The sequence below is a fragment of the Hyla sarda genome, chromosome 4, assembly GCF_029499605.1.
Source record: "Hyla sarda isolate aHylSar1 chromosome 4, aHylSar1.hap1, whole genome shotgun sequence".
NCBI lineage: Eukaryota > Metazoa > Chordata > Amphibia > Anura > Hylidae > Hyla > Hyla sarda.
This window is the reverse complement of record NC_079192.1, coordinates 358,105,661-358,131,403: the sequence shown is the minus strand read 5'-3', so window position 1 is coordinate 358,131,403 and position 25,743 is coordinate 358,105,661.

Here is a 25,743-nt window from a genome sequence, read left to right as displayed (position 1 = left end):
TTAGCAGAAGATTCGGAGACTCTGAAGTTGTATGAGAATTCGGCCCATGGTAGAAGATCTGCCCAGTCATCCTGGCGGGAGGAAACAAAATGCCGTAAATAGTCACCCAGGACCTGATTAACTCTTTCTACTTGCCCATTGGATTGGGGATGATAAGAAGAAGAGAAGTTTAATTTGATATTGAGCTGTTTACAGAGGGCCCTCCAGAATTTAGACACGAATTGGACGCCTCTATCTGAGACGATATGCGTGGGCAAACCGTGAAGGCGAAAAATGTGTATAAAAAATTGCTTTGCCAACTGAGGCGCTGAAGGAAGATCAGGAAGAGGAATAAAATGTGCCATCTTGGAAAATCGATCAACGACCACCCAAACAACTGTGTTGCCACGGGATGAGGGCAAGTCCGTAATAAAGTCCAAACCAATCTGTGACCAAGGCTGTTCAGGAACAGGCAGAGGATGAAGGAGACCAGTAGGCTTCTGGCGAGGAGTCTTATCCCGGGCACAGACAGTACAGGCCCGCACGAAATCAATAACATCAGTCTCCAGAGTCGGCCACCAATAAAATCGAGAGATGAGTTGCAAGGATTTTTTGATGCCCACATGGCCTGCGAGGTGGGAGGAGTGTCCCCATTTGAGAATCCCGAGACGCTGGCGTGGAGAAACGAAGGTCTTCCCTGGAGGAGTTTGCCTGATGGAAGCTGGAGAAGTGGAGATCAGACAGTCCGGAGGAATGATGTGTTGCGGAGAGACCTCTACTTTAGAGGCATCAGAAGAACGAGACAGGGCATCGGCCCTAATGTTCTTGTCAGCAGGGCGAAAATGGATTTCAAAGTTAAAACGGGCAAAGAACAACGACCACCTAGCCTGGCGAGGGTTCAGTCGTTGGGCAGACTGGAGGTAGGAGAGATTCTTGTGATCAGTGTATATGATAACTGGAAATTTTGATCCCTCCAGCAGGTGCCTCCATTCCTCAAGCGCCAATTTAATGGCCAGTAGTTCTCGATCCCCGATGGAATAGTTTCTCTCCGCCGGGGAGAAGGTCCTAGAAAGAAAAAAACAAGTCACAGCATGCCCGGAAGAATTTTTTTGTGGAAGGACAGCTCCAGCTCCCACTGAGGAGGCATCTACCTCCAATAGGAAGGGTTTAGATGGGTCAGGTCTGGAGAGCACGGGAGCGGAAGAAAAGGCAGACTTGAGATGTTTAAATGCGTCTTCCGCTTGGGGGGACCAGGACTTGGGATTGGCATTTTTCTTGGTTAAAGCCACGATAGGAGCCACAATAGTGGAAAAGTGTGGAATAAACTGTCTGTAATAATTGGCGAACCCCAAAAAACGTTGGATAGCACGGAGTCCGGAGGGGGGTGGCCAATCTAAGACGGCAGAGAGTTTATCTGGGTCCATTTGTAGTCCCTGGCCAGAGACCAAGTATCATAGGAAAGGAAGAGATTGACATTCAAAGAGACATTTCTCCATTTTGGCATAAAGTTGATTGTCACGAAGTCTCTGAAGAACCATGCGGACATGCTGGCGGTGTTCTTCTAAGTTGGCAGAAAAAATCAGAATATCGTCCAGATAAACCACAACACAGGAATATAGGAGATCACGAAAAATTTCATTAACAAAGTCTTGAAAGACGGCAGGGGCGTTGCATAGGCCAAAGGGCATGACCAGATACTCAAAGTGTCCATCTCTGGTGTTAAATGCAGTCTTCCATTCGTCCCCCTCCCTGATGCGGATGAGATTATAAGCACCTCTTAAGTCCAGTTTGGTAAAGATGTGGGCACCTTGTAAGCGAACAAAGAGTTCCGAGATAAGAGGTAAGGGGTAGCGTTTTTTTACCGTGATTTTTTTAAGTCCACGGTAATCAATACAAGGACGTAGGGAGCCATCTTTTTTGGACACAAAAAAAAATCCAGCTCCGGCAGGAGAGGAGGACTTGCGGATAAACCCCTTTTTTAAATTCTCCTGGATGTACTCCGACATGGCAAGAGTCTCTGGAGCAGACAGAGGATAGATTCTGCCCCGGGGTGGAGTAGTACCCGGGAGGAGGTCAATAGGACAGTCATAAGGCCTGTGAGGAGGCAAAGTCTCAGCTTGCTTTTTGCAAAAAACGTCAGAATAGTCCATATAAGCCTTGGGAAGACCGGATACAGGGGGAACCACAGGGCAAGGAGTACTGGGCACCGATTTAAGACAGTCCTTGTGACAAGAAGTACCCCAGTTCTTGATTTCTCCTGTGGACCAATCAAGGGTTGGGGAATGGCGTTGAAGCCACGGTAATCCAAGAAGAATTTCAGAAGTGCAGTTGGAGAGGACCAAAAATTCAATTTTTTCGTGATGAGGTCCGATGCACATTAGGATAGGTTCCGTGCGGTAACGCACGGTACAGTCCAATCTTTCATTGTTAACAGAATTGATGTAGAGGGGTCTGGCGAGACTGGTCACCGGGATGTTGAACCTGTTGATGAGAGAGGCCAAAATAAAATTTCCTGCAGATCCGGAATCCAAGAAGGCCGTAGCAGAGAAGGAGAAGGTAGAGGAAGATATCCGCACAGGCACAGTAAGGCGTGGAGAAGCAGAGTAGACATCAAGAACTGTCTCATCTTTGTGCGGAGTCAGCATACGTCTTTCCAGGCGGGGAGGACGGATAGGACAATCTTTCAAGAAGTGTTCGGTACCGACACAGTACAGGCATAGGTTCTCCATGCGGCGTCGTGTCCTCTCTTGAGGTGTCAAGCGAGACCGGTCAACTTGCATAGCCTCCACGGCGGGAGGCACAGGAACGGATTGCAGAGGACCAGAGGAGAGAGGAGCCGGGGAGAGAAACCGCCTCGTGCGAACAAAGTCCATATCCTGGCGGAGCTCCTGACGCCTTTCGGAAAAACGCATGTCAATGCGGGTGGCAAGATGAATAAGTTCATGCAGGTTAGCAGGAATTTCTCGTGCGGCCAGCACATCTTTAATGTTGCTGGATAGGCCTTTTTTAAAGGTCGCGCAGAGGGCCTCATTATTCCAGGATAATTCGGAGGCAAGAGTACGGAATTGGATGGCGTACTCGCCAACAGAAGAATTACCCTGGACCAGGTTCAGCAGGGCAGTCTCAGCAGAAGAGGCTCGGGCAGGTTCCTCAAAGACACTTCGGATCTCCGTGAAGAAGGAGTGTACAGAGGCAGTGACGGGGTCATTGCGGTCCCAGAGCGGTGTGGCCCATGACAGAGCTTTCCCAGACAGAAGGCTGACTACGAAACCCACCTTAGACCTTTCAGTTGGAAACTGGTCCGACATCATCTCCAAGTGCAGGGAACATTGCGAAAGAAAGCCACGGCAAAACTTAGAGTCCCCATCAAATTTATCCGGCAAGGATAATCGTAAGCCGGAAGCGGCCACTCGCTGCGGAGGAGGTGCAGGAGCTGGCGGAGGAGATTGTTGCTGGAGCTGTGGTAATAGCTGCTGTAGCATCACGGTCAGTTGAGACAGCTGGTGATCTGTTGCGACTGCTGGGCGACCACCGTGGTGAGGTCGGCGACAACTGGCAGTGGGACTTCAGCGGGATCCATGGCCGGATCTACTGTCACGATTCGGCTGGCTGGAGGTGGATCCTCTGTGCCAGAGAGGGATTGGCGTGGACCGTGCTGGTGGACCGGTTCTAAGATGCTACTGGTATTCACCAGAGCCCGCCGCAAAGCGGGATGGTCTTGCAGCGGCGGTAGCAACCAGGTCGTATACACCAGCAACGGCTCAACCTCTCTGACTGCTGAAGATAGGCGCGGTACAAGGGAGTAGACAAGAGCAAGGTCGGACGTAGCAGAAGGTCAGGGCAGGCAGCAAGGATCGTAGTCAGGGGCAACGGCAGGAGGTCTGGAACACAGGCTAGGAACACACAAGGGAACGCTTTCACTGGCACAATGGCAACAAGATCCGGCGAGGGAGTGCAGGGGAAGTGAGGTATAAGTAGGGAGTGCACAGGTGAGAATACTGATTAGGCCTGCTGCGCCAATCAGTGGCGCAGCGGCCCTTTAAATGGCAGAGACCCGGCGCGCGCGCGCCCTAAGGAGCGGGGCCGCGCGCGCCGGGACAACACAGACGGGGAACGGGTCAGGTACGGGAGCCGAGATGCGCATCGCGAGCGGGCGCGTCCCGCATCGCGAATCGCATCCTGGCTGGGAGTAATATCGCAGCGCACCCGGTCAGCAGGTCTGACCGGGGCGCTGCGAATGAGAGAACGCTGCGAGCGCTCCGGGGAGGAGCGGGGACCCGGAGCGCTCGGCGTAACAGGTATTCTACGCCAGTGATTCCCAAACAGGGGGCCTCCAGCTGTTGTAAAACTCCCAGCATGCCTGGACAGTCAGTGGCTGTCTGGTAATACTGGGAGTACTTGTTTTGCAACAGCTGGAGGCTCCGTTTTGGAAACAGTGGCGTACTAGACGTTTTTCATTTTTATTGGGGAGGGGGGCTGTGTAGGGGTATGTGTATATGTAATGTTTTTTACTTTTTATTTTATTTTGTGTTAGTGTAGTGTTTTTAGGGTACAGTCACACGGGCGGGGGCTCACAGTAGTTTCTCGCTGGCAGTTTGAGCTGCGGCAGAAAATTTGCCGCAGCTCAAACTTGCAACCAGATACTTACTGTAAGCCTCCGCCCATGTGAGTGTACCCTGTACATTCACATTGCGGGAGGGGGGGGGGGACATCCAGCTGTTGCAAAACTACAACTCCCAGCATGCGTTGACAGACTGTACATGCTGAGAGTTTTAGTTTTGCAACAGCTGTAGGCACACTGGTTATGTATCACTGAGTTTGTGACCTAACTCAGTGTTTCACAACCAGTATGCCTCCAGCTGTTTGAAAACTACAACTCCCAGCATGTACGGTGCATGCTGGGAGTTGTAGTTTGAAACAGCTGGAGGCACACCGGTCGTGAAACATTGATTTAGGTAAAAAAAACGCTGAGTTTCACAACCAGTGTGCCTTCAGCTGTTGCAAAACTACAACTCTCAGCAGTCACTGGCAGACAACGGGCATGCTGGGAGTTGTAGTTATGCAACCAGCAGATGCACCACTACAACTCCCAGCATGCACTTTAGCTGTTTGTGCAAGCTGGGAGTTGTAGTTATACAACAGCTGAAGGTACACTTTTCCATAGAAAAAATGTGCCTCCAGCTGTTGCAAAACTATGAGCTGGCATTAACAGCTCTGTTTCTATCTTTGCAGATGACACCAAGCTTTGTAGCATGGTACAGTCTATTGAGGATGTGTATAGGTTACAAGATGACTTGGATAGACTAAGTGTCTGGGCATCCACTTGGCAAATGAGGTTCAATGTGGATAAATGTAAAGTTATGCATCTGGGTACTAATAACCTGCATGCGTCGTATGTTTTAGGGGGGATTAAACTGGCAGAGTCACTGGTAGAGAAGGATCTGGGTGTACTTGTGGATCACAGACTACAGAATAGCATGCAATGTCAGGCTGCTGCTTCCAAAGCCAGCAGGATATTGTCATGTATCAAAAGAGGCATGGACTCAAGGGACAGGGACATAATACTCCCCCTTTATAAAGCATTGGTACGGCCTCACCTGGAATATGCTGTTCAGTTTTGGTCGCCTGTACATAAAAGGGACACAGTGGAGCTGGAAAGGGTGCAGAGACGCGCGACTAAACTAATATGGGGCATGGAACATCTTAGCTATGAGGAGCGATTAAAGGAGTTACAATTGTTTAGTCTTGAGAAGAGACGTTTAAGGGGGATATGATAAACGTATATAAGTATATTAATGGCCCATACAAAAAATATGGAGAAAAACTGTTCCAGGTTAAACCCCCCCAAAGGACGAGGGGGCACTCCCTCCGTCTGGAGAAGAAAAAGTTTAGTCTCAAGGGGCGCCACACCCCTACCCTTTAATTCCCTGGTTGAACTTGATGGACATATGTCTTTTTTCGACCGTACTAACTATGTATGTAATAAGTCCCAGCATGCCCATAAGGGAATGCTGGGAGTTGTGGTGGTCTGCCTCCTTCTGTTGCATAACTACAGCTCCCAGCATGCCCTTTTTGCATGCTGGGAGCTGTTGCTAAGCAACAGCAGGAGGCTGTCAATCACCTCCAACTGCTGTTCCACGCCACCGCTGCAGGTCAGTCCCTCGCTGCCGCCGCCGCTCCTGGGGCCCCGATCCCAACAGGGACGCCGGGGATCGGGGTCCCCAGCTGCCGGGGTCAGCTTCCCGCACCCGCTCACGTCCTCCGGAAGAGGGGTGGAGCGGGTTGCGGGAGTGACACCCGCAGCAGGTGCCCTGATTGGACGGCCGGTAAACCGGCCGACGAATCAGGGCGATCGTGAGGTGGCACCAGTGCCACCTCACCCCTGCTGGCTATGGCTGTCTCTGACGGCCCCGATCAGCCAGTTATTCCATGTCACCGGGTCACTGGAGACCCGATTGACCCGGAATCGCCGGAGGCCTGACTGCCATATGGAGGAACAGAGGGGGCCTTACCACATGAGGATATAAAAGGGACCTAACTACAATATAGGAGCACAGAAAGAACCAAACAACTATATTGGAGCATAGAGGGGCCCTAATAATAAATGGAGCACAGAGTGGGGCTTTACTATTTGTGAGCACAGAGGGGGCCTAACTGCTATATGGGGGCACTATTACTATGTAAGGTGCCTAATATTGATGGGAAGTTTGCATATAGTTAATAATGGTGCTGGAGCAAGGAGCCTAAAATGTTTGTCTTGCAGATTCTGTGAAGACAAGTCTTTACCAGGAGAAGCCTTATGACAGTACAGATAAGAATAAAAGAATAAAGATGAACAAAGAAGACGTCAGCTGTGATTCACTTGGGGAAGACGTCAGCTGTGAATCTCTGGATGTAACTGTAAGCATTTATGTGGTTTGTACCTCCTGTGTAGTGTTGGGGTCTACCTGTATATGAGCACTGTAGCAGGGGAATCTTGGTCTTAGCCTAGTGGATTTTATTCTGTAGCACTGTGGGCATATTGGTCATTCTGTCGTTATGATGTGGCAGTATATATCATTCTTGGTATACAGGATTTGGTCAGTAACAGTAGGATGGTGATAATATTCCTAATATTCCTCCTTGTATACTGGTATTATTGTTAATATTGGTCTCAGTATACAGGAATTGGTCAGTACCAGTATGATGGTAATATGTATAGTAATAATATTCCTTCTTGTATAGTGCTATTATTGGTAATATTGGTCTCTGTATACAAGATTTTGTCAGTACCAGTATGATGTTAATATGTATGGTAATAATATTCCTCATTATATATTGATATTATTGGTAATATTGGTCTGTATACAGGATTTGGTCAGTAATAGCGGTAATATGTATTGTGAAAATAACTTCCCTTTTTATACTGGTCATATTGCTATCAGTATATTGGATTTCTACATGCAATCCTTCAGTTCCTCTATTGGACCTTTTTCAAGCATTGCCACCATTTTTCACTGTAATGGACTGCTGCACCACCATTTAACTTATTTTAATGTGATTCGATCTTGGATGCTTTCACTGTTTCATTGAAACATATGGTGAAGCCTGGCATTTGATTTCACAGGCATCTATAAGAGAACTATGTTGTGGCTGTGCCCTGAAGTCAAAGGCCTCAACTTACAAGACAGAAATATGGCATTAACCTGTTAAGGACCCATCACGTACGCGTACGTCATGAGTCCGCTCCAGATCTATAGCGTGTCGGGCCCGGCCTCTAACAACGGCCAGGACCCATGGCTGATAGCGTGCGGCAGTGATCACAGTGCCGCTCGCTATTAACCCTTTAGACACGGTGTTCAAAGTTGAACGCCGTGTCTAAAGTGAAAGTGAAAGCATGCTGGTTAGCTCAGGGAGCTGAAGCTGAAGACAGCTGGAGGATCCCTACCTGCCTCCTCGCTGTCCGATCGCCGAATGACTGCTCAGTGCCTGAGATCCAGGCATGAGCAATCAAGCTGCAGAATCATCGATCAGTGGTTTCTTATGAGAAACCATTGATCAATGTAAAAGATCAGTGTGTGCAGTGTTATAGGTCCCTATGGGAGCTATAACACTGCAAAAAAAAAAAGTTTAAAAAAAAGTGAATAAAGATCATTTAACACCTCCCCTATTAAAAGTTTGAATCACCCCCCTTTTCCCATAAAAAAAAATAAAACTGTGTAAATAAAAATAAACATATAGGGTATTGCCACGTGCCGAAATGTCCGAATTATAAAAATATATTGTTAATTAAACCGAACGGTCAATGGCGTACGCGCAAAAAAATTTCAAAGTCCAAAATAATGCATTTTTGGTCCCTTTTTACATCATGAAAAAAATGAATAAAAAGCGATCAATAAGTCCTATCAATGCAAAAATGGAACTGCTAAAAACTTCAGATCACGGCGCAAAACGAAGAGGAGCGGCGCCGGAGTCCACTTACCCCTCCGGAGGCAGCGGAGCGACGGGGATCGGCGGCGTGCGGCAGAAGAGAACGGCTCCCGGATGCGACGGAAGCCGGTGAGTAGTTGCATAGCAACATCTAGAGGGCTACAGTCTGAGACCACTATAGTGGTCTCTAGACTGTAGCCCTCCAGATGTTGCAAAACTACAACTCCCAGCATGCCCAGACTGCTGTTTGCTGTGTGGGCATGCTGGAATTTGTAGTTTTGCAACAGCTGGAGGTCTGCAGTTTAGAGACCACTGCACAGTGATCTCTATACTGCCCTCTAGATCTTGCAAAACTACAACTCCCAGCATGCCCACACAGCTGTTTGCTGTCTGGGCATGCTGGGAGTTGTAGTTTTGCAACATCTGGAGGTCCACAGTTTGGAGATCACTGTTCAGTGGTCTCTAAATTGTAGCACTCCAGATGTTGCAAAACTACAAATTCCAGCATGCCCACACAGCAAACAGCTGTCTCGGCATGCTGGGAGTTGTAGTTGCGTACCTCCAGCTGTTGCATAACTACATCTCCCAGCATGCCCTTCTGTGATCAGACATGCTGGGAATTGTAGTTTTGCAACAGCTGGAGGCACACTGGTTGGAAAATACTGAGTTAGGTAACAGAACCCAACTCAGTATTTTCCAACCAGTGTGCCTCCAGCTGTTTCAAAACTACAACTCCCAGCATGTACTGACAGAGCGTGCATGCTGGAAGTTGTAGTTTTGCAACAGCTGGAGGCTCACTGGTTGGAAAATACTAAGTTAGGTAACAGAACCTAACTGAAGGTTTTCCAACCAGTGTGCCTCCAGCTGTTGCAAAACTACAACTCCCAGCATGTACTGACAGACCGTGCATGCTGGGAGTTGTAGTTTTGAAACAGCTGGAGGTTTGCCCCCCCCCCCCCATGTGAACGTACAGGGTACATTCACACGGGCGGGTTTACAGCAAGTTTCCTGCTTCAAGTATGAGCTGCGGCAAATTTTTCGCCGCAGCGCAAATTCCTAGCGGGAAACTCACCGTAACCCGCCAGTGTGAATGTACCCTAAAAACACTACACTACACTACACTACCACCTAATAAAGAGTAAAGCACTACATATACACCCCCTTACACTGTCCCCCCCAATAAAAATGAAAAACGTATTGTACAGCAGTGTTTCCAAAACGGAGCCTCCAGCTGTTGCAAAACAACAACTCCCAGCATTTCCGGACAGCCACTAATTGTCCAGGCATGCTGGGAGTTTTACAACAGCTGGAGGCACCCTGTTTGGGAATCACTGGCGTAGAATACCCCTATGTCCATCCCTATGCAAGTCCCTAATTTAGGCCTCAAATGCGCATGTGCTCTCTCACTTTGGAGCCCTGTCGTATTTCAAGGAAACAGTTTAGGGCCACATATGGGGTATTTCCGTACTCGGGAGAAATTGGGTTACAAATTTTGGGGGTATTTTCTGCTATTACCCTTTTTAAAATTGTAAAAATTTTGGGAAACCAAGCATTTTAGGTAAAAAAAAATATATATTTTTTTACATATGCAAAAGTCGTGAAACACCTGTAGGGTATTAAGGTTCACTTTACCCCTTGTTACGTTCCCCGAGGGGTCTAGTTTCCAAAATGGTATGCCATGTGTTTTTTTTTTTTTGCTGTTCTGGCACCATAGGGGCCTCCTAAATGCGGCATGCCCCCAGAGCAAAATTTGCTTTCAAAAAGCCAAATGTGACTCCTTCTCTTCTGAGACCTGTAGTGCGCCAGCAGAGCACTTTTCATCCCCATATGGGGTGTTTTCTGAATTGGGAGAAATTGGGCTTCAAATTTTGGGGGGGTGTTTTCTGCTATTAGCCTTTTATAAAATGTTAAATTTTTGGGAAACCAAGCATTTTAAGTAAAATTTTTTTTTTTTTTTTTTACATATGCAAAAGTCGTGAATCACCTGTGGGGTATTAAGGTTCACATTACCCCTTGTTACGTTCCCCCAGGGGTCTAGTTTCCAAAATGGTATGCCGTGTTTTTTTTTTTTTTTTTGCTGTCCTGGCACCATAGGGGCTTCCTAAAGGAGACATGCCCCCCAAAAACCATTTGTCACTCCTTCCCTTCTGAGCCCTCTACTGCGCCCGCCGAACAATTAACATAGACATATGAGGTATGTCCTTACTCGAGAGAAATTGGGTTTCAAATACAAGTAAAAATATTCTCCTTTTTACCCCTTGCAAAAATTAAAAAATTGGGTCTACAAGAACATGCGAGTGTAAAAAATGAAGATTTTGAATTTTCTCCTTCACTTTTCTGCTATTCCTGTGAAACACCTAAAGGGTTAATACATTTACTGAATGTCATTTTGAATACTTTGGGGGGTGTAGTTTTTATAATGGGGTCTTTTATGGGGTATTTCTAATATGAAGACCCTTCAAATCCACTTCAAAACTGAACTGGTCCCTGAAAAATAGTGAGTTTGAAAATTTTGTGAAAAATTTCAAAATTGCTGCTGAACTTTTAAGCCCTCTGGTGTCTTCCAAAAGTAAAAACTCATAAATTTTATGATGCAAACATAAAGTAGACATATTGTATATGTGAACCCAAAAAATATATATTTGGAATATCCATTTTCCTTACAAGCAGAGAGCTTCAAAGTTAGAAAAATGCAAAATTTTCATGTTTTTCATCAAATTTGGGGATTTTTCACCAAGAAAGGATGCAAGTTACCATAAAATTTTACCACTAAGTTAAAGTAGAATATGTCACGAAAAAACAATCTCAGAATCAGAATGATAACTAAAAGCATTCCAGAGTTATTAATGTTTAAAGTGACAGTGGTCAGAATTGCAAAAAACACTCTGGTCCTTAAGGTGTAAAATGGCCTGGTCCTTAAGGGGATAAACTTTGCGAGAGTACCTCCGGGTACACTTACAAGTTTATAGTGTATGAGGGACGAGATTCCTGTATTGAACCCCCAGAATGTCCCCAGACTGTGGGTGTTAGCGGGAAACTCGTTTGGGACCTTGGCACCCATTGCTGGATAAGGGTTTCCGCGTATACGTGGATAACTTTTATACCAGCATCCCTCTGTTCAAATCCCTTTCCGCCAGATCCACGTCCGCTTGTGGGACCGTGCGGAAGAACCAGAGAGGCCTCCCTCTAAATTTGGTCCAGACGCCTATCCCCAAGGGTGAGTCCCGTGCCCTGACCCATGATAACCTGTTGTTGGTAAAGTATAAGGATAATAGGGATGTCCTTATGCTCACCACTATTCATGGGAACGGCAGCACCCCTGTCCCTGTGCGAGGTACCGTGGGACCGGTCCTCAAGCCCGATTGTATTCTGGACTACAATCGGTATATGGGGGGAGTTGATCTCTCAGATCAAGTCCTTAAGCCATATAACGCCATGCGGAAAACACGGGCATGGTACAAAAAAGTTGCGGTCTACTTGGTACAGGTTGCCATGTACAACGCTTTTGTACTATCCCAGTACGCTGGCAACACAGGGACATTCCTCCAGTACCAAGAAGAAGCCCTAAGGTTCCTGATCTTTGGCGACCGGGAAAGATCAGGCCGGACTTCCCAAGGGTCTGGAGTTATAGGCGCCAGGATCGTCCCAGGTCAACACTTTCCAGGTGTGATCCCCCACACTGGAAAGAAGGGAGGAACCCAGAAAAGATGCAGAGTGTGTAGCAGGAGGGGGATACGGAAGGACACCACGTATCAGTGCGACACTTGCCCAGATAATCCAGGCCTCTGCATAGGCTGCTTCAGGGAGTATCACACTTCCATGGATTACTACATTTTCCCTTTTCAGTTTAATTTCCCGTAATTTGACCAATGTACCAAGTCCAGAGTACATTCCAAATTGTTAACCTCCTAAAACCACTAAATAGCCCCCCCAAAAAAACCTGATAAGACCTCTGGGGTTCTTTTTTTAAAATGGGTCATAGGTCACTGAGTCACTATCATCTGGGACTTTTTTATGTTGCCTTAAATCCGCAGCGCTCTCTCTCCACCTGAGCGGGGTGCGCATTTGAGGCAACAGGTTAGGGAGGGCCACACACATCACATTCCCAGAATGATGACTCAGAGCATAGGGTTTGGGGTGGGCATATTTTTTTTTGTTTTGGCTATGCTCTTGGTCATCATTCTGGGAATATATCCTTTTTTATTATAATTTATAATTTTCTGTCCCACTGTACCCCATATTACGGGCCTCTGTACCCCACCTGTATACCCCAGTTACGGCCCGTTGTCCCCCATAGCGTTCCCCTATTTTAGGGCTCAGTGCTCCCCCCATTAATGCTCCTTGGGGGGGGGGGGGGGTCCCACATCCTCTGCTATTAAAAGCTCAAGGCCCCTGACTGACCTCATGCCTATACTAAGACCTGGTGTGCACCAGCAGAGCAAGAATCATCCAAAAATCAGGTATGTCCTTACTCCAAAGAAATGTATTTACAAATTGTGGGGTGCCTTTTCTGCTATTAACCCTTGTAAAAATGTAAATTTGGGGGAAAACCCACATTTTAGTGACATTTTTTTTTTTACATAAGCAAAAGTCGTGAAACCCCTGTGGGGTATTAAGGCTTACTTTACCCCTTATTACGTTCCTCAAGGGGTCTAGTTTCCAAAATGGTATGCCATGTGTTTTTTTGCTGTCCTGGCACCATAGGGGCTTCCTAAATGCGACATGTCCCCCCCCCCCATTTCAGCACAATTTGCAAATGTGACTCCTTCTCTTCTGAGCATTGTAGTGCTCCCGTAGTGCATTTGACGTCCACTTATGGGGTACTTCCATACTCAGAAGAGATGGGGTTACACATTTTGGGGGGTATTTTCTGCCATTATCCCTTGCAAAAATTTGAAATTTTACGGGAAAAACACATTTTAGTGAATTTTTTTTTTTACATATGCAAAATTCGTGAAACCCCTGTGGGGTTTTAAGGCTCACTTTATTCCTTGTTACGTTCTTCAAGGGGTCTAGTTTGCAAAATGGTATGCCATGTATTTTTTTTTTGCTGTTCTGGCACCATAGGGGCTTCCTAAATGCGACATGCCCCCCGAGCAAAATTTGCTCTCAAAAAGCCAAATATGACTCCTTCTCTTCTGAGCATTTTAGTTCGCCCGTATTGTACTTCAGGTCAACTTATGGGGTACCTCCATACTCAAAAGAGATGGGGTTACGAATTTTGGGGGTATTTCCTGCTATTAACCCTTGCAAAAATGTGAAATTTGGGGGGAAACACACATTTTAGTGAAATTTTTTTTTTTTTTTTACATATGCAAAAGTCGTGAAACCCCTGAACCCCTGTGGGGTATTAAGGCTCACTTTATTCCTTTATACGTTCCTCAAGGGGTCTAGTTTCCAAAAATGTATGCCATGTGTTTTTTTTTTTTTTTGCTGTTCTGGCACCATAGGGGCTTCCTAAATGCGACATGCCCCCCCGAGCAAAATTTGCTCTCAAAAAGCCAAATATGACTCCTCCAACTTATGGGGTACCTCCATACTCAAAAGAGATGGGGTTACAAATTTTGGGGGGTATTTTCTGCTATTAACCCTTGCAAAAATGTGAAATTTGGGGGGAAACACACATTTTAGTGAAATTTTTTTTTTTTTTTTTTACATATGGAAAAGTCGTGAAACCCCTGAACCCCTGTGGGGTATTAAGGCTCACTTTATTCCTTGTTACGTTCCTCAAGGGGTCTAGTTTCCAAAATGCCATGTGTTTTTTTTTTTTTTTGCTATTCTGGCACCATAGGGGCTTCCTTAATGCTACATGTCCCCCAAAAAACATTTCAGAAAAACGTACTCTCCAAAGTCCCATTGTCGCTCCTTCGCTTCTGAGCCCTCTACTGTGCCCACCGAACACTTTACATAGACATATGAGGTATGTGCTTACTCGAGAGAAATTGGGCTACAAATACAAGTATACATTTTCTCCTTTTACCCCTTGTAAAAATTCAAAAATTGGGTCTACAAGAAGACCCTTCAAATCCACTTCAAACCTCAACTGGTCCCTGAAAAATAGTGAGTTTGAAAATTTTGTGAAAAATTGGAAAATTGCTGCTGAACTTTGAAGCCCTCTGGTGTCTTCCAAAAGTAAAAACCTGTCAACTTTATGATGCAAACATAAAGTAGACATATTGTAAATGTGAATAAAAATTTTCCTTACAAGCAGAGAGCTTCAAATTTAGAAAAATGCTAAATTTTCAATTTTTTCATCAAATTTTGGGATTTTTCACCAAGAAAGGATGCAAGTTACCACAAAAATTTACCACCATGTTAAAGTAGAATATGTCACGAAAAAACTATCTCGGAATCAGAATGATAACTAAAAGCATCCCAGAGTTATTAATGTTTAAAGTGACAGTGGTCAGATGTTCAAAAAACGCTCTGGTCCTAAGGTGTAAAATGACCTGTTCCTTAAGGGGTTAAAGGGGTACTCTGTGGAAAACTTTTTTTTTTTTTTTTTTTTTAAATCAGCTGGTGCCAGAAAGTTAAACAGATTTGTAAATTACTTCTATTAAAATATATTAATCCTTCCAGTACTTGGCTGCTGAATACTACAGAGGAAATTATTTTCTTTTTGGAAGACAGAGCCCTCTGCTGACATCACGAGCACATTGCTCTCTGCTGACATCTCTGTCCATTTTAAGAACTGTCCATAGTAGGAGAAAATCCCCATAGCAAACATATGCTGCTCTGGACAGTTCCTAAAATGGACAGAGATGTCAGCAGAGAGCACTGTGGTCATGATGTCAGCAGAGAACACTGTGTTCCAAAAAGAAAATAATTTCCTCTGTAGTAATCAGCAGCTAATAAGTACTGGAAGGATTAAGATTTTTTAATAGAAGTAATTTACAAATCTGTTTAACTTTCTTGCACCAGTTGATTTAAAAAAAAAGTTTTCCACAGAGTACCCCTTTAATACCACATTTCTGTCTTGTATGTTGAGGCTGCGCCCCTTTGACTTCAGGGCACAGCCTCGACATAGTTCTCTTATAGAGGCCTGCGAAATTTAAATGCCAGGCTTCCCTGTCCCTTCCCTGCAGCCAGTGGCTGCCACAATGATGCAATGTTGTGGGGCTGGTGTGATAATTTTTCCAGGGCTGGTTTTTATCCCCAGTCCGGCCCTGAGCAGCACAGAGTATTTCTGAGAGGAACTGTAGTGAAGCAGACAGTCTGCCTCACTACAGTTCCCTCCAGAAATACTCTGTGCTGCTGTGCTATTTCTGTAATAAATCTTAGAGGCCTCAGCTTCACCCAAGCAGGGGGCAAAAAAGGTAAAGTGTGTGGCTTATAAATGGACCAGTTGCTATTTTTTTTTTTTACCTGCCTTTCACAGCTCACTATATGATGGCACAGTCAGAGATGAGCTATATATCTGACTGTGCCATCATGTAGTGAGTGGTGAAAGGCAGGTACTCCTGTGAAAAACCTTTTTTTTTCTTTTTTTAAATCAACTGATGCTAGAAAGTTAAACAGATATGTAAATTACTTCTATTAAAAAAGATCTTAATAGTTCCAGTACTTATTAGCAGCTGTATGCTACAGAGGAAATTATTTTCTTTTTAGATTTATCTTCTGTCACGACCACGGTGCTATCTGCTGACACCTCTGTCTATCTCAGGAACTGTCCAAAGTAGGAGAAATTCCCCATAGCAAACATTTCCTAAAATGGACAGAGGTGTCAGCAGAGAGCACTGTGGTCATGACAGAAAAGAAATCCAAAAAGAAAAGAATTTCCTCTGTAGTATGCAGCTGCTAATAAGTCCTGGAAGGATTAAGATTTTTTAATAGAATTAATTTACAAATCTGGGGAAAAAAAAGGGGTGTATGTGCAGTTCACAATTAATAATACACACCGAGGTCAAACTAGGGCATGCAACTATACCTTAACTGCACAAAAAAGGAAAGACCAATAGTAAAAAATTGCCCGGACCTTCTAAGTGAGTATGTAATATTATAGGTATTTGAATAGAGGTATTTAAAAAGCACCTGTCATCAACAAAAACTTTTAATATGTTGTTCATAATCATTAATGAAGAGATATTGTAATATATCTTCATTAAAAATATTAATATTTATACCAGTTTTTTCATTTTATACTTTTGGCCACTAGGGGTCACTCTTCTATGCCTGGTCTGCAAGCAGCATCCTATGCTTTTCATAGTAAGTGTACAGCTTTTAGGACTAATGCTGAAGGGCTCTGGTCCTTCCACCGGAAGTTCAGTACTCTCAGCTCAGGACTCGCTCCTAGCCTGTGAGCTACAAGCCTGCACATGCCTCTCATATAACAGCCAGTCACCTCCCCCCTGCTCTGTGTTCTCCCTGCCCCTCACCACACTTTATCTTATACATTGTATTATCTCACTGCACTCCCTGCTCTGTGCCCCCCCCCCCCCCTGACATTCATCTTAATCACTGCCTCTGTAATTGCTCCCACCGCCCCTGGTTCTCAGCATTGACTTTTTAGTGCAGAGAGACACAGGAGAGAGAGAGAGACAGACTGCCATCCCTCACCTGTACTTAGTCTGTATGCAGAGCAGTGTTTCCCAACCAGGGTGCCTCCAGCTGTTGCAAAACTACAACTCCCAGCATGTCTGGACAGCTGTTGGCCCTGAGGTGCCCTGGTTGGGAAACACTGCTGCAGAGGGAGAGCAGCATACAGGAAGACTGGCAGAAGCAGAGTCCCAGCCAGGCTTCATGTGACATCATGCCTGCCGGGACCCGCCTCCTTCCACCCCTCAGAAAGACTGTTCCTGAGCTAATGAAGAGGGATAAAAAAAAGGTATTTCCACAGCGTTTTAAACCTCAATAAACACAGGGATAGGCATAGTTAGAGAAGGGGACAGATGGGAAGGGGGATCAGGGAAAGTTTAGATGATGACAGGTACTCTTTAAATAAATAATTCTCTGGATTGTGCTTCAATAATAATAGTATAAACAATTTATTAAAATAAGATAAATAAACTATGATTAGTTACTTTTCACAGGGCCCATGTGAGAAGAACATATACAATAAAAACAACCTTTAAATAATAATGTACATAAAATGTGAATAACAAGAATTAAGACAATATTACTGGCATTATGACAACATCACTGGCATAGATTTAGTTTCTAATGTGCAGCTGGTATTTATCCGCTGGTATGTAGGCACCGACTGTACAAAACAAGCGAAATGTAGCTGAGGGTGCCTGAATGATCGTTTCCCTCTTTAGAATAATGTGTCCTTATAATAATTAAACAATCTGCAACAGTTTCAAATGAATGTTACCGATCCTTATAGTGGCAACCTGGGTAAGAGGCGTTGTTACCGCAGTGTCTAGATGGTGTCGGTACACTGGGTCCTCTGTGCAACGTTCCAAGTGGTAACGGTGTAATCCAGCAAGGTCCTGGTAGAAGCGGTGGCGATTACTTCTGGCTGATGGCGCTGGCAGGCGCCAATGGTCACAGATCGCCGGGAGGACGCTGGCGCTGGCAGGTGGTGGAGATGGTAAGTCCTCATCGCTAGCTAGATGGAAACGAGGACCGTGCACTGGATACGAGGAGCTCACCTCGTGTTGCCGGCGTGTGACGTCAGCTGCTGCTGGAGCCGGGTTCGTTGCACTAGAACTATTTGGCAATAGTTGGACCGGACTGATACCGGACTGGATGCCCTGATGGTTTTAGCAGTTCATAAGTGGTAAAACAGCCGTGGTGAATAGGCACAATTCATAAAATATTATATGTATGCCAGTGGTCATGCCCAAAAGACTAGACGCGTTTCAGGGTTATTTAATGTAACCCTTTCCTCAGAAGTTCCTGAGCTTCTGAAGTTAAGGTTGTTCTTTTCTGTCTAAGTGCTCTCTGATGACACCTGTCTCGGGAAACACCCGGTTTAGAAGAGGTTTGCTATGGGGATTTGCTTCTAAACTGGGCGTTTCCCGAGACGAGTGTCATCAGAGAGGACTTAGACAGAAAAGAACAACCTTAACTTCAGAAGCTCATAAGTACTGAAAGGATTAAGATTTTTTTAATAGAAGTTTTTTTTACAAATCTGTTTAACTTTCTGGAGCCAGTTGATATATAGAAAAAAGGTTTTTCATGGATAACCCCTTTAAGCATTAATAACTCTGGGATGCTTTTACCTTTCATTCTGATTCCGAGATAGTTTTTTTGTGACATATTCTACTTTATGTTAGTGGTAAATTTTTGCCAATACTTGAATCATTTCTTGGTGAAAAATTCCCAAATTTGATGAAAAAATAGAAAATTTTGCATTTTTCTAACTTTGAAACTCTCTGCTTGTAAGGAAAACAGACATTCCAAATAAATTATATTTTGATTCACATATACAATATGTCTACTTTATATTTGCATCATAAAGTTGACATGTTTTTACTTTTGGAAGACATCAGAGGGCTTCAAAGTTCAGCAGCAATTTTCAAATTTTTCACAAAATTTTCAAAATCGGAATTTTTCAGGGACCAGTTCAGTTTTGAAGTGGATTTGAATGGCTTTCTTATTAAAAAATACCCCATAAATGTCCCCATTATAAAAACTGCACCCCTCAAAGTATTCAAAATGACATTCAGAAAATTCTAAATCTTCATTTTTTACACTCGCATGTTCTTGTAGACCCAGTTTTTGAATTTTTACAAGGGGTAATAGAGGTAAAAGCCCCCCAAAAGTTGTAACCCAATTTCTCTCGAGTAAGGAAATATCTCATATGTGTATGTCAAATGTTCGGCGGCGCAGTAGAGGGCTCAGAAGGGAAGGAGCGACAATGGGATTTTGGAGAGTGAATTTTGCTGAAATGGTTTTTGGGGGGCATGTCACATTTAGGAAGCCCCTATGGTGCCAGAACAGCAAAAAAATAAACACATGGCATACTATTTTGGAAACTGCACCCCTCAAGGAACGTTACAAGGGGTACAGTGAGCCTTAACACCCCACAGGTGTTTGATGACTTTTTGTGAAAGTCGGATGTGTAAATGAAAAAAAAAAATTTTTCACTAAAATGCATTTTTCCCCCCAAATTTTACATTTTTACAAGGGATAATAGGAGAAAATGCCCGCCAAAATTTGTAACCTCATTTCTTCTGAGTATGGAAATACCCCATGTGTGGACATCAAGTGCTCTGCTGGCGCACTACAATGTTCAGAAGAGGAGGAGCGCCATTGAGCTTTTTGAAAGAGAATTTGTTTGTAATGGAAGTCGGGGGCCATGTTACATAGTTACATAGTTAGTACGGTCGAAAAAAGACATATGTCTATCAAGTTCAACCAGGGAATTAAGGGGTAGGGGTGTGGCGCGATATTGGGGAAGGGATGAGATTTTATATTTCTTCATAAGCATTAATGTTATTTTGTTCCAGGAATGTATCTAATCCTGTTTTAAAGCTGTAAATTGTTCTAGCTGTGACCAGTTCCTGAGGTAGACTGTTCCATAAATTCACAGTCCTCACGGTAAAGAAGGCGTGTCGCCCCTTGAGACTAAACTTTTTCTTCTCCAGACGGAGGGAGTGCCCCCTCGTCCTTTGGGGGGGTTTAACCTGGAACAGTTTTACTCCATATTTTTTGTATGGGCCATTAATATACTTATATACGTTTATCATATCCCCCCTTAAACGTCTCTTCTCAAGACTAAACAATTGTAACTCCTTTAATCGCTCCTCATAGCTAAGATGTTCCATGCCCCATATTAGTTTAGTCGCGCATCTCTGCACCCTTTCCAACTCCGCAGTGTCCCTTTTATGGACAGGTGCCCAAAACTGAACAGCATATTCCAGGTGAGGCCGTACCAATGCTTTATAAAGGGGGAGTATTATGTCCCTGTCCCTTGAGTCCATGCCTCTTTTGATACATGACAATATCCTGCCGGCTTTGGAAGCAGCAGCCTGACATTGCATGCTATTCTGTAGTCGGTGATCTACAAGTACACCCAGATCCTTCTCTACCAGTGACTCTGACAGTTTAATCCCCCCTAAGACATACGACGCATGCAGGTTATTAGTACCCAGATGCATAACTTTACATTTATCCACATTGAACCTCATTTGCCAAGTGGATGCCCAGACACTTAGTCTATCCAAGTCATCTTATAACTTATGCACATCCTCTATAGACTGTACTGTGCTACAAAGCTTGGTGTCATCTGCAAAGATAGAAACAGAGCTGTTAATACCATCCTCTATATCATTGATAAATAAATTAAACAACAGCGGTCCCAGTACTGAACCTTGGGGTACACCACTAATAACCGGGGACCAATCAGAGTACGAATCATTGACCACCACTCTCTGGGTACGATCCATGAGCCAGTGTTCAATCCAGTTACAAACTAAAATTTCCAAACCCAAAGACCTTAACTTACCTGTCAGACGTCTATGAGGGACAGTATCAAACGCTTTAGCAAAATCCAGAAACACTATATCCACAGCCATTCCTCTGTCAAGGCTTCTACTCACCTCTTCATAAAAGCAAATTAGATTGGTTTGACAACTTCTATCCTTAGTAAACCCATGCTGGCTATCACTTATAATACAATTATCCCCTATGTATTCCTGTATGTAATCCCTTATAAGTCCTTCAAACAATTTACCCACAATGCACGTTAAACTTACCGGTCTATAGTTTCCTGGGGAAGACCTAGAGCCCTTTTTGAAGATTGGCACCACATTCGCCTTGCGCCAGTCCCTTGGCACAATACCAGACACCAGAGAATCTCTAAATATCATGAACAGGGGTACAGATATTACTGAACTTACCTCTCTAAGAACTCTTGGGTGTAGTCCATCCGGTCCTGGGGATTTGCTTACATTTATATCACTTAACTTACCTTGTACCATCTCTACATTAAGCCAGTTCAGTACATTACATGATGTGTTACCAGCACTGACCTGGCCAATGTCAGCTCCTTCTTCCATAGTGTATACAGAACTAAAGAACCCATTCAGTAGCTCCGCCTTCTCTTGATCGCCTGTGACAACCTCCCCATTATCATTATTAAGGGGTCCTACATGCTCTGTCCTTGGTTTTTTTGCATTTATATATCTAAAAAAATATTTAGGATTAGTTTTGCTTTCTTTGGCCACCTGTCTCTCATTTTGAATTTTTGCTGTTTTTATTACATTTTTACAGATTTTATTAAGCTCCTTGTACTGTTTAAATGTTATAGCTGACCCATCAGATTTGTATTTTTTGAAGGCTATTTTTTTGTTGTTTATTGCTCTTTTAATATCATGTGTCAGCCATGTAGGATTTAGTTTTAATCGTTTATATTTGTTCCCCTTTGGTATATATTTAGCTGTATAGTTATTTAGAGTTGATTTAAAGATGTCCCATTTACCTTCTGTATCAGTATTTGACAACACCTCCCCCCAGTCTATGTCCTGTAGTGCAGCCCTCAGCCCAGGGAAATTTGCCTTTTTAAAGTTATATGTTTTTGCCTTCCCCGCCTGTCTTTGTTTTCTACATTTTAAGTCAAAAGTAACTATATTGTGGTCGCTATTACCAAGCTTTTCCCGCACAGTTACATTACCAACCAGCTCTGCGTTGTTGGAAATGATCAGATCCAACAAGGCATCACTTCTTGTTGGGTCCTCCACAAACTGGCCCATAAAATTATCCTGCAATAAATTTAGGAATTGTCGCCCCTTTGTAGTTTTAGCCAACCCCAGACCCCAATCTATATCTGGATAGTTAAAATCTCCCATTATTACCACTGTACCTGCCCGGGCGGCCCTCTCTATTTGTTTATGAAGCCGAACTTCTATCTCTTCAGTGATATTAGGGGGTCTGTAGATTACACCAAATACTATTTTTTCAGTATTTCCCTCCTTTTGTAATTCTACCCACAATGATTCCACATCCTCAGAATCATCACACACTATGGCATCGTTCACACTGACTTTCATACCACTTCTTACATACAGACAGACTCCACCACCTTTTCTGTTCATTCTATCCTTGCGAAACAATGTAAACCCCTGCAGATTGACAGCCCAGTCATGCGAGGAGTCCAGCCATGTCTCAGTGACCCCAACTATATCAATATGTTCCTCCAGTATCAAGGCCTCAAGCTCCCCCATTTTATTTGCTAGGCTTCTGGCATTTGTGAACATACACTTTACATTTCCATCCTTTATGTTATTGGGGTTAATGGGATTCAAGGGTGTAAGTTTTATTTTCCTATGAAGCTTATTCCTATTAACTATTCTAACCCCTCCCTCCGCTCCACCCCAGGTACATTTATAATTCCCACCTCTCTATCTACACTATCTTCCCCCTCTTTGCTGTAGGTTCCCTCCCCCCAAGTCCCTAGTTTAAACACTCCTCCACCCTTCTAGCCATCTTCTCCCCAAGCAAAGCTGCACCCTCCCCATTGAGGTGCAGCCCGTCCCTACGGTAGAGCCGGTAACCGACAGCGAAGTCAGCCCAGTTCTCCATGAACCCAAACCCTTCCTTCCTACACCAGCTTCTGAGCCACTTGTTTACCTCCCTGATCTCCCGCTGCCTCTCTGGTGCGGCTCGTGGTACTGGTAGTATTTCAGAAAAGACTACCTTGGAGGTCCTTGCCTTAAGCTTGCGGCCTAAGTCCCTGAAATCATTTTTAAGGACACTCCACCTACCTCTTACTTTGTCATTGGTGCCAATATGTACCATGACTGCTGGGTCCTCTCCAGCCCCGCCCAACAACCTGTCAACCCGATCCGCGATGTGCCGAACTCGTGCGCCAGGCAGACAACACACTGTTCGGCGATCCCCGTCTTTGTGACAGATTGCCATGTGGGTTTACAAAGCCCCCCGTGGTGCCAGAACCGTGGACCCCCCCACATGTGACCCCATTTTGGAAACTACACCCCTCACAGAATTTAATAAGGGGTGCAGTGAGTATTTACACCCCACTGGCGTTTGACAGATCTTTGGAACAGTGGGCTGTGCAAATGAAAAATTAAAATTTTTCATTTTCACTGATCACTGGTCTAAAAATCTGACACCTGTGTAGAGTAAATGCTCATTGTACCCCTTTTTACATTCTGTGAGGGGTGTAGTTTCCAAAATGGGGTCACATGATGGGGGGGGTCCATTGTTCTGGTGCTATGGGGCTTTGTAAACAAACGTGGCCTTCAATTCCGGACAAATTTTCTCTTCAAAATACCAATGGCACTCCTTCTCTTCTGAGCATTGTAGTTCGCCCGCAGAGCACTTTACATCCACATATGGGGTATTTTCTTACACAGAAGAAATGGGGTTACAAATTTTGGGGGGCTTTTTTTCCTATTTTCCCTTGTGAAAATGAAAAATTTAGGGTAACACCAGCATTTTAGTGTAAAATATTTTTTTTCATGTCCAACTTTAATGAAAAGTTGTTACATTCCGTGAAGGGTGTAGTTTCCAAAATGGGGTCACATGTGGGTATTTTTTTTTTTTTGCGTTTATGCCAGAGCTGCTGTAAAATCAGCCACTCCTGTGCAAATCATCCAATTTAGGCCTCAAATGTACATAGTGCGCTCTCACTCCTGTACTTTATTGTGCGTCCGCAGAACATTTTACGCCCACAAAAATTTTATTTTTTTTACACTAACGGGCTGGTGTAGCCCCCAACTTTTCCTTTTCATAAGGGGTAAAAGGAAAAAAGCCTCCCAAAATTTGAAGTGAAATTTCTCTTGAGTACGGAAATACCCCATATGTGGCCCTAAACTGTTTCCTTGAAATGCGACAGGGCTCGGAAGTGAGAGAGCGCCATGTGCATTTGAGGACAAAATTAGGGATTGCATAGGGGTGGACATAGGTGTATTCTACGCCAGCGATTCCCAAACAGGGTGCCTCCAGCTGTTGCTAAACTCCCAGCATTCCTGGACAGTCAGTGGCTGTCCGGAAATGCTGGGAGTTGTTGTTTTGCAACAGCTGGAGGCTCCGTTTTGGAAACACTGCCGTACGATACGTTTTTCATTTTTATTGGGGGGGGGGGGGGACAGTGTAAGGGGGTGTATATGTGGTGTTTTACCCTTTATTATGTGTTGGTGTAGTGTAGTGTTTTTAGGGTACATTCACACTGGCGGGCGTTTACGTTGAGTTTCGCGCTAGGAGTTTGCGCTGCGGTGAAAAATTTGCCGCAGCCAAAACTTGAAGCAGAAAACTTACTGTAAACCGGCCCTTGTGAATGTACCCTGTACATTCCCATGGGGGGGGGGGGGAACCTCCAGCTGTTTAAAAACGACAACTCCCAGCATGTACTGACAGACCGTGCATGCTGGGAGTTGTACTTTTGCAACAGCTGGAGGCACACTGGTTGGAAAACCTTCAGTTATCTAACTCAGTATTTTCCAACCAGTGTGCCTCCAGCTGTTGCAAAACTTCAATCCCCAGCATGTACTGATCGCTGAAGGGCATGCTGGGAGATGTAGTTATGCAACAGCTAGAGGTACTCAACTTCAACTCCCAGCATGCCGAGACAGCTGTTTAGGCATGCCGGGAGTTGTAGTTTTGCAACATCTGGAGAGCTACAGTTAGAGACCACTGAACAGTGATCTCTAAACTGTGGAGCTCCAGATGTTGCAAAACTACAACTCCCAGCATGCCCAGACAGCAAACTGCTGTGTGGGCATGCTAGGGGTTGTAGTTTTGCAAGATCTAGAGGGCCACAGTTGGATCACTGTACAGTGATCTCTAAACTGTGACCCTCCAGCTGTTGCAAAACTACAACTCCCAGCATGCCCAAACAGCTTTCTGGGCATGCTGGGAGTTGTAGTTTTGCAACATCTGGAGAGCTACAGTATAGAGACCACTGTATATGGTCTCAGACTGTAGCCCTCCAGATGTTGCTAGGCAAATCACCGGCCTCCGTAGGATCCAGGGAGTCGTATCGCCGTCCTCTTCTTCCGCCGACCCCCGTCCCGATCGCAGCCGTCGCCGATGGATAAAGTGGACTTCGGTGCTCGGTCATCCGTCGTTTCCCCGTTCTGCCCCGCCTATTGTGGGTGGGCAGAATGGGGAAAACAAAAGTTAACCCCCCCCCGCCCCCCGATCTGCTATTGGTGGTCGCGTCTAGACCACCAATAGCAGGGATAGGAGGGGTGGCACCCCTGCCACCTCACTCCTAACCCTTCAGGGGGATCGTAGGTGTCTTGGACAACCGCCATCCCCCTTATATTCCGGGTCACCATAGACCCTTAATGACCCGGAATCGGCGCAAATCGCAAGTGTTAATTCACTTGCGATTTGCACCGATCGCCGACATCGGGGGGTCTTATGACATGGGCATTTGCGCAGGGTGCCGGCTGATCGATATCAGCAGTCACCCCGGGCCGGTCCCCGCCTGGCGCGCGTCGG